Genomic DNA, 16,536 nt, shown 5'->3' with positions numbered 1-16,536 from the left:
TACCCCCAACACACACTCACTCACACTAATGCACACACACACACACCCTATCCTTTGGTCCGCCTATTTATCCTTCTCACTGTCTACCTCGTATGGACATGATACTCTCAACATATCAAGCCAAGGTCACTGAACATTCCTTTCAAATTGCTGCCTACTGCTACAGCTTGAAATTAATAGGGCCACCATTTAAATGCTACAGTTATCAAACTCATATAACAAATGCTGGGCAATCTTCCCACAACGCACTCTCTCTCCCGCTCCCCCCTCCCTTGATATATTAATTTTTGACCAAACGTCCCCGCTTGACTACTGTAACGAGGTATGATGTATTGAGCCTTAGCTGTTGCCATGGAGACAGCAGTCCCCTCTTACTTGTCATTAGAGCACAAACAAGCACTGGCATCTAATGTCATTCCAGTCAACATGAGGGAGAGCGATGAGAAAGGGAGAGACTGTGTTGAATCCCTTACGCCCTTTCCTCAGCTTGAATTGGTTTTTGTGTGGATTATTTGGATTGTACTGGATGTTATGGGCCAACACATTGTGTGCAGGGGGCATTGTTAGGTCATATACCTGGGGAGAGACACATTTACTGTTGTCTTTGTATGTTTCTCGCATCCCAGTTCTTTGATGTTGGCCTGCAAATGGAAATAGGTGTCTGGATGTCACAGAATAATTACCTGTCTAAGGCATTCCCCCTTCTTGTTTGGCCCTTTCCCATGCCATGGCTCTCAAATAATTAGAAATTCATTTTCTATAGTTCTCATTTGACTGTTGCTTTAAAATGCAAAAGTGAGAAATGTTCATTTTCAGTAAGGTGTTTACAGTAAATATCCCTGTCAAAGGAAGTTAATTAGGATAGTTTTGACGGAAAGTAAGATGACATCCTGTGCTTCTCATTTTCTGTACAACTCTGATGAAATTACAGGCTGATTGGGTTTGAGGAAAGGAAAGCAGACAAATGCACAACATCTTCAATGCAGAGCAGAGAAAAAGGAAAATGCAACAAATGAGTCTCGTCAAAATTGGGAAAATGCTATGCAGTTTTCTCTCAACTAGTATCATTTTAAGCTGTGGTAAGATAATGGCATTGTGACTGAGTAATAGTACTGCAGGAGCTTTGGAACTTTCCAGTCTATTTTATTTCCATTTAAGATAGCTTTCTACTTGTTGTCTCGGCATGAAAGTGTGCTTCATTTTCAGATGTTCTTTCTCCCCTCATTTCAGTTTTAATCAGCGGCTGCTTTCTAGTCCCGTTGTTTGAGGTGAAAGTGTAGCCGCATGCCTCACTGTCTTTTCTCTGAACATAATCTCTTCCTCACACAGAACAATAATCCTACCTTATTTTCTCTCTCAGTGTTGGTCTTTTATTACTTCCAGGTGTTAAGGCCTGTCTCCCTCGCAAGCAGATGTGCTGGGAGAAAAAAATGCCCTTTGTTTGGAGTTGTGCTATTTCAAACTGAATATTAAGTTAGCAATGCTCACTGAGGGCAGACGGCAGAAGAAAAAAAAAAAAAAGACCAAAATAAAAACTAGGTGAATGAGTATTTGCATTAAAGAAAAACAGTGAAAGATGTGGGAGATTGAAAAAACAAATGGAATACAGATCAAACCTGTGAGCTGTGTGCACAGAAAATAGGCACGAAAGAAACTGCTACTCAGAAAAAAAACAAACGCAGAAACCAAAGTAATGAAAAAAAGTAGTAAAACATTTTTTTTTGGGTGAAAGCTACAGTAGGTTTAGTGATTCATGGGGGCTGCTGGACACCACATCTGTTAGTGAGCTGTCTGTTGACTGGTCAGTTTTTGTATGGAGATATACGAGTTTCATCTGGTATGATCTGCTATAAGAAGTTTTTTAGAAGTATGTTTTTACTTTTACTGTATTCACTTTCCTACTGGGAACATTTTGCTGGTTACACAATAACATTTTTTACACTGGTTGTTTTTTAAAGTGGTTGTCTACTAAATAATAATAACTTGTTGCTTAATACCTATTTTTCTTGATATACACCTGACAAGAGTAATATTAGATTTTGCAGACAAGGAAGCCAGACAGAGCCTGTAGCAGTTGTGTTATAGACTCTCTAAAATATCCATTTTGGACTTTCTCCTTTTTCCTGCAAGCAACTAAACTGAGATCACATGTACTTGCAATGAAAAGTGACAGGAAATTGACTAAAGCATTGGAAATCAATGGAAAGTAAATGTGCTCCCTAAGTACAAGTGAACAGCTGATAGCTGCCTTCTGTATACCTCTCTCTCTTTGCCTTTCTGTCTCTCTTTTCCGCTCTACTTTTTTCTATTCCTTTTCACCTTCTGTCTCTTCTTTTACTCACTATCACATTCTCTACATCTCTCCGTCTGCAGAGCCAAAGCGTACATACTCGACAAAGAATATGTGATTTAATGTGTTTGTGATTGCGTACAAGTGTGCCTGTGTGCATCCAAATGAGGTGAGTATTACTTTTGTCTGTTCTTGGAGTAGATGCCAAAAGAACTACACATAAAGTGGTGCAAGAACATTTCAACAGCTGTCGCACTTTTCTTAGTGTGACAATCCCTCGCAAAGGTTGTGTAAGCCATCTTCTGAAAACGTGCAGTTAGGCTAATTAGTCATAGACTCCATTTCATCAAGCAGGTTCATTCTTAAGAACCGATGATTATTAACAAGAAGACAATGCTTCAGCTCATATTATCATTTTGACCTGTAATTGCAGTATTCCCATTTGGCCAATTGCTACAAGACAGAAACTGCTGTTTTCCAGGTGAGTCAAAATTATATTAGATATTGCTTGGAACACACAGTTGAAAAGTTGATGAGCCAATGTTAAAGACTTGGGAATGGACAGACAAATGAATAAAGTCATGGAAGGACATCTACAATCACTCCACAGTGATGATTTCGTCGTCAATGATCGTATACATTTTGAAGGTAATAGTGCTTAAAGGTACCCTGTGGAAAGTTTTTAACACCATTTTCACTTTAGACAGTTGGCAGTAATTAGTTGAATGTTGTGTTTGCTAACAATGACGTCCACAGAATATCTTAAATGTAGAGAGAAAATAGGTGCTTTATTATTCTGTAATCAACATGGTGAATTGGCTACTTGTGAATCACGATCATGAGGCTACAATGAAAACCCTGGTATGGCTATATTCAAAGGAAGATTGAATACTTTAGCTATTCAACAGGCACAAAGGCCTTATAGAGCTCTGTATGTGAAGCTTCAAAGGCCACAGTAATCCAAAAACTGAATGCACCTTACATAACCTGACGGATACTTGATTTTTGAAGCCGATACCAATATCAATATATATTTTATCCAGCAACATATTGGCCAAGCTCTATTAGATTTGGGAAACTACTCCTTTGATTACATTTAATAGTTTGGGATTTAAATGGAATCATTTTCATTGTTTTTACTATATAACCCTTTAATATCAAAAGCTCTCTTGACATCGACTATGCTCTCCTGATAAAGAACTCAGAAAATACATTTTCATGGTGATGTTTAGTTTTTGCAATTATATTCCCGTCATGTATCAATTCTCCTCAAGTCAATTTACCAAGTTTGAAGAAAGTATAAAAAAAAGGCTCAGGCAATGATGTCAGGTCCCCAACAGGTTTAGAGGACATTAATCCTAATCCAGACCTCTTGTCCCTCAAGAGATCAATGGACGAAGTGCCAAATCAATAGAATTTCATAAAAGTCAGTTTTGCACTGTTCACCAAACTGTGCTGCCCCATGATACTAGCTGTTATGCATGAGAGCATTTACTGTGGCGTATATATTATGAATGAAGAGGCGTTACATGTCCAAATATGTGGATTGCATAAAGAGAGCAAGGGGATTATGGGTAAAAGAGCTCTGTGGGATTGTTTTTATGGTTTTGCTGGTAAAGCTCCTGGCTGTGTTACTTGCATGTTCCCTAAGTAATGCTTTTTTGAAAGATTGAGTCATCACCTGGGGAAATCAAGGTTCGGGTAAAAGATGAATTTATCAAAACAAACACAAGGCAGAAATGTAAACAAAGAAATATAAAATCAAAAGGGTTTTTTTCTGTCTTTCTCTCTCCACCCACACTACCCACCGCCCTCTTTCTTCCCGCACACACTGGAGTGAGTGTGACCAGGCAGGGGTTAAATCCATTGCACCATAAAAAGGAGCTGTTCATAAAATGGAGGAATAAGAAGCAGAAATAATATTTCAAGTATGATTAGTTCATCCGCAGGGCACCTTGTGCGATTGAGAAAGGGGGTGAGAGTGGGAGGGGGTATTGTGCACGGCAAGCAGTAAATTATATCTAGCCTTTGAATGATTCCTGCAGATCCTATTACGACAGTGAGGGGGACTGGGGAATGGTGGGGGGAATGGGGCAGTTGGGAGAGAGAAAAGCAGCAGAACGAATCGGATGAATTCTGTTTCCAGCTGTCCGAATGATGGGGGAGATGAGGGGGTGTGTGAGGGGGAGGGAGAGGGGTGTGCAGTGAAAAGACAATAAGACAATAATTCGTTCTCCGCTCTAAAACATGTAGATGCGTGTCATGTAGACATGCAAACATACACTCCTAACACTGCTTTTTTTTTTCAATTTTACTCCTCCAGCCATCTCTCTGCCCAAATTTTACACCAAGTCCTCCTGCCAAATGGAGAAAAACACTATCACCCATTACCACCCCTGCACTACTCCACCCTCCCTGAATATTTGAGAGGCGCTTGTCTGCCATTTGTCACTTTGACTGGTGATATAGTAGCTGATAGTGGCATTAATGTGCTGCTGCAGCAGATAGTCCTCACAGGGAAACAGAGATGCTGAATTTATTCACCCACCGCCTCAATTTTGACAATGGTTACCAAATATTGTACATCAGTTATTTTTCTTTCCAGGTTATTAAAGCACAAAGACAAATTTTATTGTTTATAGACTGAGGTCTTTATGTTTACTGTATATAACCTCCATCTGTATTCCACATAATTGTTCATCTTATTATTACTATTAGATGTTGGATGTTCTTTTAATCTAATCTAATGTAATCCAAATATGGTATAGTTTAAAGGATTTTAATTATATTCTATTATGTTCATCTGAAGTACTGAAAAGCATTTGCTTTCTTAAGTTAACTTTATCTAAAACATCTTCTTTATGAAGATGTTTTCTTTATGAAGATGTTTTTAATAAATCTACAAGTCTTGTTATGATTTCACAGCAGTGATTAAAAATAAAGCTGTGAATAACAAATAACACCTTGAAGTATACATTGAAAAATTTGAATTGGAAATGTAATTTGTGGAGAGGAATCAGATGCACAACAGGACATGTACACACTATTTAGTCTGTGGCAAGTGGTAATGGTTGACATACACCATCTAAAGCTCAAACTTCCTTGGATGTGAGCTGTGTAAACAGGTGAAGTGTTGCAGAAATATCATCACCAGTAGTCAATTGCTCATTGGCATCACATTACAGTCTCTGTCCTTTACCAGTGAAATCTGTCTTGTGAAAGTGAGTTCACGCCACCGACACACCCAAAGAGTACGAGGTTTGACTGGACTAAGATTAAATATGGAGGCTGCGGTCCATCAGGACCAAAACCTCCCGCCACAAAAACAGTTTCTTCCCCTCTGCAGTCAACCTGACAAACTCACACTGACCCCCCCCCCCCAGAACACATACACAAGCTATACATTATATTAACGTACATCACCCCTGTCCCCCCTGCGTTACATTAACGCACCCACCCCCTACTGGACACTTTACTTTATTCTGGTCACTGCACTGTTTGTTATTTATCTTATTTTTATTCTTATTTTACCTTTTATATTCTACTTATTTGTTATCGAAACAATAGCACCTTCAGACCACGGCAAATTCCTTGTAATGTATGTTACTTGGCAATAAACAGTTTCTGATTCTGATTCTGATATAGCATTTCAAAACATTTTCAACACAGTAAAGAAAAATAACAAATCAAGCAGTAATCACAAATCTGAGGCCAGATATGTTGAAGCTTGAATGCCTTTTCAGTTCTTTTTCTCAACATGATGAGGTGTATATTTTCAATTACCTCATGAAATGTCCCTCTAGCCCAGCATCCCTATTCTGAAAAAAACAGTTTGATTTACTGTATGTATGAGTTCATTAATTAAGCCTCATTTTGGCAAACTGTGTTGGACGGTGGGTGAGTGCCAAAGCAGAGAACAGAGGGCCTGGACATTTAATGCAGAACATTAATAATAACAGGGGAGGAAGCAAGGGGGAATTAAAATGAAAGAATTCTGCACCCAACCTCCCACTTTAATTGCAAATTTAAATTTCCTATAATGGATTCTGACATCTCAAGTCACCAAAATCCATCATTCTGAAGGGTATTATTCCTCAATTAACCTGTCACCCCCACCACCACCACCCTGCGTCTTTCTGCAGGGCTTCAAAGAGAAATGAAGAATTCTAATTACTTTCAAATAAAAAAGCAGATTGATAATCCAGCCTTCTTTCACTCACATACACACAGTCCTACAATCTGTAAATTCTGGCTCTAGCAGATGGAGATGATGGCCTACACAAGTCAGCAGAAAGGTTTGCCTTATCCTCATTTGAGTTAGGCTCCCTTTAGCATTGCTAGTATCAAATAACTGAAATATTGTGAATGTCCAATGTAGAAGTAGAAGGTTGACAAGTTGGGGCAGAACGTGTGCTCACAGATTTGGGCATTATTGTAAAACAAATTTAAATTACTAACAGCACAATATCTATATATTTGTGCATTGAAACTTTCTCTCAATTTCCAAATCAAGCTGTCTACAAAGTGCACATCCCAATCGTAGACACTCAGATCCATGTCTATGACGGCTGCAGCCACATTCACACTTGTAACAGCTGAAGCGACATCTACCGCAGCTGCTGCCAATGTCACACTCTTAACAGCTGTGACTAATGTCGTGCCCACCTCTGCTCACCACAGCCAGATCTTTCTTATGAGCAGCCGGAGTCCTGCTTGTTACAGCTATACGGACAGCCCAAGCAGCAACCACCAGCCGAGTGCCAAAGCCAACGCACAAGACCCTTATGATGCAGTTCCTCTAATGGCAGCTAGATGCTTTCTCTAAAAATAGTTACCATGTTAAAGTCAAAGGGGAAAACCCTTGTTTAGGGTCTCAAAACTTGATTTCACTCCTTCAATTGTGTGTGTCTGTGGCAAATCTGAGAGTAATTGTTCCATCAGATATCAGGGATTAAACAGAGGTATGTTTTGGGGTGCATTTGTCCATCAGCTGTAGTGTGCCTGCTCATCTCACCTCAGCTCAACTCAGGCCTCGTCCCCTTTGTCCCCCCTAATTTTATGGCTACAGTAACTGACACGGTAGACATGATCAAAATCCAAGTTGCAACCGCATTCCCTTGCGTTCTTCTGCTATGACATGTAAATAAGTACACAGCATCAACATTTATACATAGAACAGATGATGTTATTTCAAAACACACAGTGATTATGTAGTATGACTCAGGCATAGGCAACAGTCCAAGCCTATACAGTTATCCAAAATTGTAATGCCACAAACACATACTAAACCTGAATTACTGTGTTCACTACAAGAATGCTGGCACCCATATATTTGTGTGTGTTGTGCTTTCTCTTTTTTTGCACATGACACTATCCACCTCCACCTAAGACAAGGGAGCTGGATGGGAGACTGTATTTTAAAAGTATTGTGAACTGAAGAGAGATGTTCAAACCAATCTTCAAACCAATAAATCACCATGTAAACAAAGCAAGGGGTTTAAAAAACAATGTGTCAGCAGAGGGCACCAACAGAGGGCCGTTACAGACTGTGGCTGTAAGGAGTTGTGTGAACAAATTAAGTACAAAACGAGAGCTTTGGTTTCACACATCTTGTAATCAAGCATGACTCACAAAGTCGCCCGCCTTATCCTTCCATCTTCGTCATTGTTAACCAGCCACAGACAAAAAATATTTTCCTCCTCATCACCAACATCAATGACCTTGATGTTTTATCTCCCACTGATCCCTGAAACATTGTTTATGGTATTCACACTTTCATTAATAAATAGAAAAATTGGAATCAGAATCAACTTTAATGGCCAAGTATTTTCACACATACAAGCAATTTAAGCAATCTAGTTTAGAGCTCTGTTTACTTACTTATATTGTATGTGTAGATTTTAAGTATAAATAAGGCACAAACACGATAATAGCAGGGTTTTTGAAAACAGTGACTAGGTTCATACTTCATACATTGAACAGTTAACTGTTCATGGTTTCAATGGCCTGTGCATTTGCCTTATTGTACAGGGGTCTGTAGCGCCTGTCAGAGGGAGAAGGTCAATTTGTGGCCTGGATATGAGGAGCCTGTAATGATTTTCTCTGCCCATTTCTTAATTCAAAATGTGTGCAAGGCCTGGGGGTTGTAATGGCAGTCCTGATTTGCCGTTGTAACCTGCCCTTGTCCTATTTGGTGGGTGATCCCGCTGCTGGCACGGGAAGACATCCTCTGCTTGGCATTTTTTATGATGAAATCTATGTTGCCATCCCATTTACTGTCCCAGCGGACTGATATTACAGAAAATTTCCATGACCAACAGTGTTCAGTACAGCAAGGGGGGTTAGCATTATCATCCACCATCATCTCCATAGCATAGTGTGTTCGTTATTATTATTGTCATCATTGTAATAATTGTTACTGCACCAGAGAGGTGTTTAATCTCATGTTGGCATGCACACTTTTCTGCGTCTCAGATGAAGCCAATAACCATTGAAGCTCAGGGTCCTTGTACATTAACATGTAAAACTCAGCTGTATGTAATATATAGAAATGTTTCTTCTTGTCCTTGGAGGCGCAGTGAAGAAGGGGAGCACACTTCCCTGGCAAGAGCCTCGCTAACTGTATGGGTGCTGGATCTGAATTTCCTCAGCCTCACCTGCCGCTTCTGTGGCTCTGGTGCAGATCTGTGTGTGACAGGAACCATTCGGCCAGGACAGGAGGATGAGACACCATCTTGGCCTGTTGCTTCCTTGGTCTTTTGTCTCTGAAAGGTCTGGCACGTCATCTAACAGATCCTTAGTGCAGGATGAGTAGGAAGGAATGGCTGAGGGGACTGCCGCTGGTTGTTGTTGGTTGTGCAGTGAGATAGAGCGGGCGAGGCGTAAGCCTGGGCTTCTCAAACCAGCAGTAAAGGGTAGTCAGGTCAGACCAGTTTGTTAGTTCTACACAGCAGGGGAGGGTTCCTTTAGCAAGTTGTGTCTTTGAGGTCTTGCCACACTATTGCAGGGCTATTGTCTTTAAGTGTACATTCTCTTGGTTACTTTGATTTTCTTTGTCAAAAAGTATGTAGGGTTTCCTGCTCATGCAAGGTTTTATCTCCATTACCAATGTGTGTCCCTTTTTGAATTCTGTATTGTTACTTTTCCAATGACATACTTCCTTGATTGCGTTGCATGTCACATCCTGCACACTATTGATGTGTGCTGTTTATGCCCTGATGATTTAATTTCTTGCTCTCAAAAGCACAAGAGGACTAAACAACAACCATTCAAATGTTACCTTGACATTGCTTGCTTTCAGCATGCCTATATCCACTTAACTAATGCCACAATTACCACATTTTTCATTGTAAAAATCCATTAAGAGCAAGTTGGTGGTGGGAACAAAGCAAAATAATGTCTACCTCTGTGCTTAATGACATTCCACTCCTTGCTGGGGCAGTGGAGTTAACACACTGACTGAGGTAACTTTAAGATCATAATCAATAAAAATTATTCCTTACAATGAACAAGGCGAGATGAAAGCAGGCCTGGTTCCATTTTATCCCAAGAATGATTTTCAGAGGACTTCTACTCCCAAAAATGTTAGATAAAACTGTTATTATTATCATTATCATTATTACTATTATTGTTTTTGGGTGATCTCACTTGAAAACCCTCAACCCTCAAATATAAGGTTTGAGTGTGTTCCTATTTGAATCAGCTCAGGGGGTACAGCGTCCACTGATCACTAGGTTGGGGGTTAGATCCCCAGATCCTCCTGTTCATACGTTGAAGTGTCCTTGGGCAAGACACTGAACCCCAAAATTGCTCCCAATGGTCAGGCCTGCACCTTGCATGGTAGCTTGCTGCTATCGGTGTGTGAGTGTGTGAATCGGTGATTGAGAGGCAAATTGTAAAACGCTTTGGATAAAAGAGCTATAAAAATGTAGCCATTTACCATTTACAAAAGATAAGAACAAACATTACTTGCTTTTAAGGTTATGTCTAACCTAACTAATACCACAATTACTGAATATTTCAGCGTAAAGATACATTAAGTCAGAGGGAAGAACAGAGAATCCAGATTTCTAACTCTTCTAACTCTGTTTTTCATGACATTCCTTTCCCTATTGGGTCAAAAGAGTCCACACACTGATTTCACTTCTAATTAAACTCATAGTTTAGTTTTACTGGTTAATAAACAAACATAACTGTATACAATGAACACATTGAGATGAAAGCCGGCCTGGTTCTATTGAATCCCAAGAATGGCCTGGATCTATTTATCTGCACTGTTTGCCAAACCATTATATTTTTCAAAAGACTACTATACTCATAAATGTCACCAACAAAAAAAAAGGATTTTGGGTTACTTATAAGATACAGAAGAATGCGAGAATACAGAGACAATAAGGGGAATACAGACAGTAATAAATGTCAACATTTTGAAGACCAACAAGCATGGCAGGGAGCTGTGAGCATGTAGGAAAAAAAGAAAAGAAAAAAAAAATAAGTCATCTGTCTGCTGGCATAATGCACTTCTCGCTGGCAGTCATGTAGCTGTTGACTGTTCTGTACTTTTGTAATCATTCAAATTTAATTAAAGGCTTAAGGAGAAAATGGCCTGAGCTGATGGTATAATGAGTTGCCATAGGACATCTTTTTAATAATCTTAGTTTGTAACAAAGATGTTGCCAAGTCATAGTCGCATTATGAGCCTTGCATTCACACCGGCCCCAAGGAGCGCACTCCTTTCCACAAAATCTTCTGACTAAACTGATGATTTCATTTCACCCATCGGTATTAATTAAAATCAAGAAACACAAGGAATTTAAAAAACTGCCATTATAATTGTTATATCATACTATAATTCCCCATTTCTTCTAGAACTAGATCTATCCCTTGTTTTCGAAATTGTGCTTCAGAGACCATTGTTAAAGCTTTATATGTGCCAGTGTCAATTTAATAAGTCAAAGACAGGGACTGGCTGACCAGCATCTTCACTAACCAGCCATAAAAAACAACCTCTCTGCACAAAAGGTGCTCAGGTAGTCTTAACACAAATAGCCATACAAGATATAGTACGAAATGTATGAAATTATTATTTAAATCAGAAAATATCTGATCATAAAATAAGAAAACAAGGCTACGAATCTGCACATGCATTAGGTGTCCACTTTTGATACTTGACAGTTTTGATATTCACGGAAAGTATTGAAGTTCGACACTCCATTAAAGTGCCATCTTGTTGGTCTCTGCTTCCTCCTCTTTCAGCTATAAATAGCATGTTGTCCATGCTGCTAAGCCCACTGGCCACCTTACCCAGCATCTAATGATATACACTGTACCTGCCATTGACAGAACTTCCTGACAATGTGTTATGTTTTGTCTATTTGAGTGTTGTCTTATAAGAGTTTCAAATGTAGACTGTGATGTCAAAACGACCTACATTTACTTAAAAGCATACATTAAATCATTAGAATGCCAACAAACCAGATCTACTGATTGGTGCTGGTCCTCTCATCATACACTGCGAGTCACGACAAATGGACAAAATTACCCAAAACTCAGTCCAACATTTATGAAGGCAGGGCAAAGAAAAGGCCGAAAAGGTTTGCTACCAACCCAACACATGCAGAAACCATCTGTTCCAAGAGCTGTCCTGTGAGTGATGATAACAGTCCATCCTGACCCGGACCAGCTGTCAGCTCAACAAGTTCCCCCATAAAACTTTGCTATCCTCCCACACTCTCTTTCTAACTTTCTGCCAAAAAAATCAACTGTCATATGTGTTACTATTTAATGCTTACAAATTAAATGCTAAATAATTAGAGTCTTGAGCAACCTAAGTCTATGTACTGTACATAATAAGCTGAATTGCTAGGAATTATTCCTATGATAATATAAACATTGTAGAGATGCATTCAAATGATTGATTTTTGGTGTAAACCAGTGAATTAACATGCAGTATGTTTTAGATAAAAAATAGTTTCCCTTTAAAAGCCAAGCTCACAAATATTTCTCCCATCATGCAGTTTATAGCAAATATGATTAATAAAGGTTTATTGTTAGCAAAATCCACATTTCTGGGAATTTAGGTCTGTGATGATTATAAACACAAAAAGTTACTGAAATTATGTCATTGGGTGGTTATCTTGAATACGGTCATCCATCCATACATGCAACTGTTTATCCCAGGGAATTATCTTGAATACAGTTAAATATATTTTCCTACATCTTAAGTTGATCTCTAGAAGTCATTTATTCTATTTATTTAATTATTTGTAATACTGGAATGGGTGGTCTAATATTCCATCATTTTCCATCCAACTGGCATTAAAATGTCTTTAATATAAGTGGAGCAACCCCCGAATAACTTTCAGATATGAAAGTTGTCCAAAACCTCTTTGGTAGCAATGTGACACTCCATGTGTCTTCAGGGAATACAGTAACTTGCACATGACATTTGGCACAGTAGTAATGCAGTGCACAGTCCGCCACTGTGTCAAATCAGGGGTTGCATGGGCCATGGAGCCGCCCAACAAATTGGGTGGGTGGGCGGACCTCCATTAGTAGTAAGGGAGCAGTGCAGTAAGTAAATAGACTTAAGGATGATTAAATTATGAGTAATGGTTAGGTTTTACATTATTATACTCCAGCATAGGTTAAAAAACGTTGCATCTGCCTTAAGTAAATTAATTACTGATTTAATGCACAACCCAGCAAATCCAACACACCCACTATGTAATTGCGTGGCCAGCAGGTGCATGCTGGGTGAAGCTGAGATGCTCAATTAAGGAAATGTCTGCTATTTCTTTTAGAGCTGATGAGTGGTCATTCCCCAAATTGAAAGTTGTTAAAGTCAAGTTAAATATTGTTAAACGACGTGCGGGTTTGTTTTTTGTTTGTGGAGAATATCCTTGTGTTTATCAGATGAAGCCAGTTAGCTAGCTAGCTAGCTAGCTAAGTTAGCTCTCTTTGTGACTCGACTGAAGAGCTGATATGAAATGCAGAAGTCTCGCATGTAAAACTTCTTCATGAGAAATACACAGTGGGACTAGCATAGCTCCGATTTACGTCCCGCCAGCTGCTGGTAGATGCTAACTTAACTATTGTTACAAGGCTACTGCGCTAGCTTTGACAACAGGGACACCGAAGCTGCCTCAAAACGCTCATTAAGGATCAGTGGAGAGAAAACCCACGATGGACATCCCTGCTCCCCATCCCAAGGAACAAACCCTCGGTCAGTATGCTTCTTAACTTAACAGCTACAATCGGGAAGAGGGCGGCTAAGTAGTTGACAGTGTACAGTCTGAAACGGGGCTGTAAAAGCAGCAGGATAAGGTACTTATTAAACGTCTATTTCAGAGTTAATTGGTGGTGAGTGTGTGCTGAGGGATGGTTCATATCAGGCTGCTCACACTGTAATGATAAGAGATCTATCTACTCTCAAACTGTCCACTGCAGTAACTTCTTTCACATGATACTGACCTTGCAATGTAAAGTCGGTATTATTATATTATTATAATTATTACATGGGAGATGTTATTATTGCAACATCATTAACATAATCGTTTACATCTGCTCTTTAAAAAAAAACACATACATGTCATTGTCATTACATACATACCCAATTCATTGATTTATTCATATCACAAAATTTGAATGGTACAAAGTTAGTTTGCTAAACTTACAGGCTTCTTTATATCGGCTCTAGACTTTTCAAGGTTAAAAGCTGATACGTTCCTGGTAGCACCAATTCTGTTGGTCTGCACACCTTCCTGTCTATCTGTCAGTACTATCCTCCCTCCCTCCCTCCCTCTCTCTCTCTCTCTCAGTGGGATCACTCTAATCCAATCCCAAATATATTACTTGGTCCTCACTGAGATAAGGCATACTGTGGGATGTTAGTGTATCCATATGAATTAAATGGACGGCAGCTCTATCAAGATCATCCAGCAGGTCAAGGCTTCTCTGCAAGAGGATACGATGTACCAAACTGATTTTCTCTCCTTTACCCCACCCTGAGTTATCACCAGCCACCCACTCTAAAGGAATAAAACCTTCCCCACCTTAGTCGCCTACATATCTTCATCTGCAGTTTTTTTTTTGCAGATTCGAGCCATTGATTCTTTCGGTTGGGCACCCCTCTGATTTTGCATTTCACCACCGTGCTGACAATTCAGATTATTTGAACTTTGACCCAATTCACCATGCTGTCCAATCAGATTACAGCTGACCAAGACGCTTAAACATGGAGAACATATCTCTGAGCTTTTTTATTTTACGACAGTTCTTGTTTATAAATTGTATAATGATACATCATCGTTGAGATAAGCCCTCAGCGCTGACTCTATGCCTAACCCAGCGGCCAGTGCAGATCAGACTCCTTACCATGTGTAGAAAGTCAGAAATGCCCATAAGCAGACCTGACTTCACTGTCTGAATTTCGGTTTGTAGGTTTGTGGATTGGTTTATCGTCTTTTAAGAGAAACTGCGCCATACTTAAGATTAATTGTTGCCTGTAAAGGGGATGCACCAATAATTGCATCTTGGAGTAAGCGGCTCTGGGTAGGTCTCAGCACACAATTAAAAACGATAACATATATAGAACAAAGGCTGAGGAGGATTCATGTGTATTATTAAAGCCATTTATTGCAGTGGATTCAGCCTCTCTGCAAAGTCAATAGTCCTACAGAGAGACTCTTAAGCATTACATGGGCCATCTAAGGTTGACAATATTGCTGCTATTGACATTTGTATAGGATACACATTTTTTGATAATTTATTCATGTGGTATTTTCTCAGTTTTGCTTCTGGGATGTTATCTGTTTATGTCTTGATGTTCATATGTGTGGGATATTAATGGAAACTTTTGTTTGCATTGACAGGACATCAGTCATTCCCTGACACTCACTCAGTGACCACAGAAGATGTGAAATATCCTGCACAAGCTTCAGATGGTCTACCAAGAGATTCTTTAGCATGTTGACCATTGTGCAATAACCACATGGATGATCCACCACATGGATGCTTCACAGGTAACCTCACACAGGCATTTCAGTCCAGTCTTTTCAATCCACAGTGCTCTAACAGATTCTTTGTTGCTTATGTTGATAAGAGAGAAGATGAAAGATGTGTTAAACCTGCTGAGCTATGTATGTACCTGCAAATTGCAGGTTAACTAAGAGATGGGAAGATACAGTCTTCACTGCCACTTCTTGCTAAGTAATGTAAAGTAATAGGTAAAGGTGAAGTGGAGAAGGTGGAGGTGGTAAAGGAAGCTATGTGCACTTTTTGTTTTGTTTGCGATATTGTGCATGGCCACAGTGCTTTTGAAAGTCAATGTGACACTGTTTTTGTGTGACTGTACCAGCTATGATTTTGTTTCTGGGGTATTGCTGCCTACCTTCATGGGGGTATGAGCGGGGAAGGAAATGCTGCCTACTGGGACGTGAAACTTTGTTAACCTAGCACATGGTTACTAAAAGGTAGTGTGTCTTGAAAGCATGACAGTTTCATCAGTGTTGTTTCAAGAATTAGCATTTCTACATCAAAAAGCTTTTTGCCATTAAGGAGAATTTATTAAATATTTTAGCTGTAAGGAAAATGTCCCTTTTACCAAGTACTTATCTGAAAAAACTAGAAATATTAAATGTTAGTGATGGCATAAAAAGTAATTTCATTTTCCTGTGTGTGCTCTTAGTCTCTCCAAGTTTATTACTAATTCATTTTTTCTCTTCAACATTTTACAATATGATGTTTTATCATTATCATCTCCACTAGAGAATAGCCAAAATGATGAGGATGAGCAGATCCCTGACCTTGCTCAGTCCGCGTGTGATATCTGTGCTTTTAGGATTTGGTGTTGTATTCACTGTGACCTCAAGCAGGTGACTGCCTTTTCTTATTTACTATGTCCTGATTACTGCTTTTCAGTTAACTTATCACAGAGTTGCATGGAATGTTGGAAAGTTTGTGGTAAGAAATTGATTCATTTGAAATTTGGCATTGCAATACAATTTATATTTAATCTAAAATCACTTGTCACACCTTGATTATTGACAGGTGATTGATTCAACTTAAAATGAGTCGTCTGAAAACAGTTAGTTGCATCAGTGATGATTTGGGTGTATCATAGTAAAGGGAGCAAATACTGTAATCATCAAATGAAGCAGTGTAGAGTCATTTACAAGAGGTGTACTATAGACACATTGTGTTTCTTTTTTATCATCTCTTACCAGTTTCGTAATGACCAAGGGGTG

The sequence above is a fragment of the Enoplosus armatus genome, chromosome 1 (assembly GCF_043641665.1).
Source record: "Enoplosus armatus isolate fEnoArm2 chromosome 1, fEnoArm2.hap1, whole genome shotgun sequence".
In the NCBI taxonomy this organism is placed as follows: domain Eukaryota; kingdom Metazoa; phylum Chordata; class Actinopteri; order Centrarchiformes; family Enoplosidae; genus Enoplosus; species Enoplosus armatus.
The sequence above is the reverse complement of the archived record's forward strand: the minus strand, read 5'-3'. Positions refer to the sequence as shown.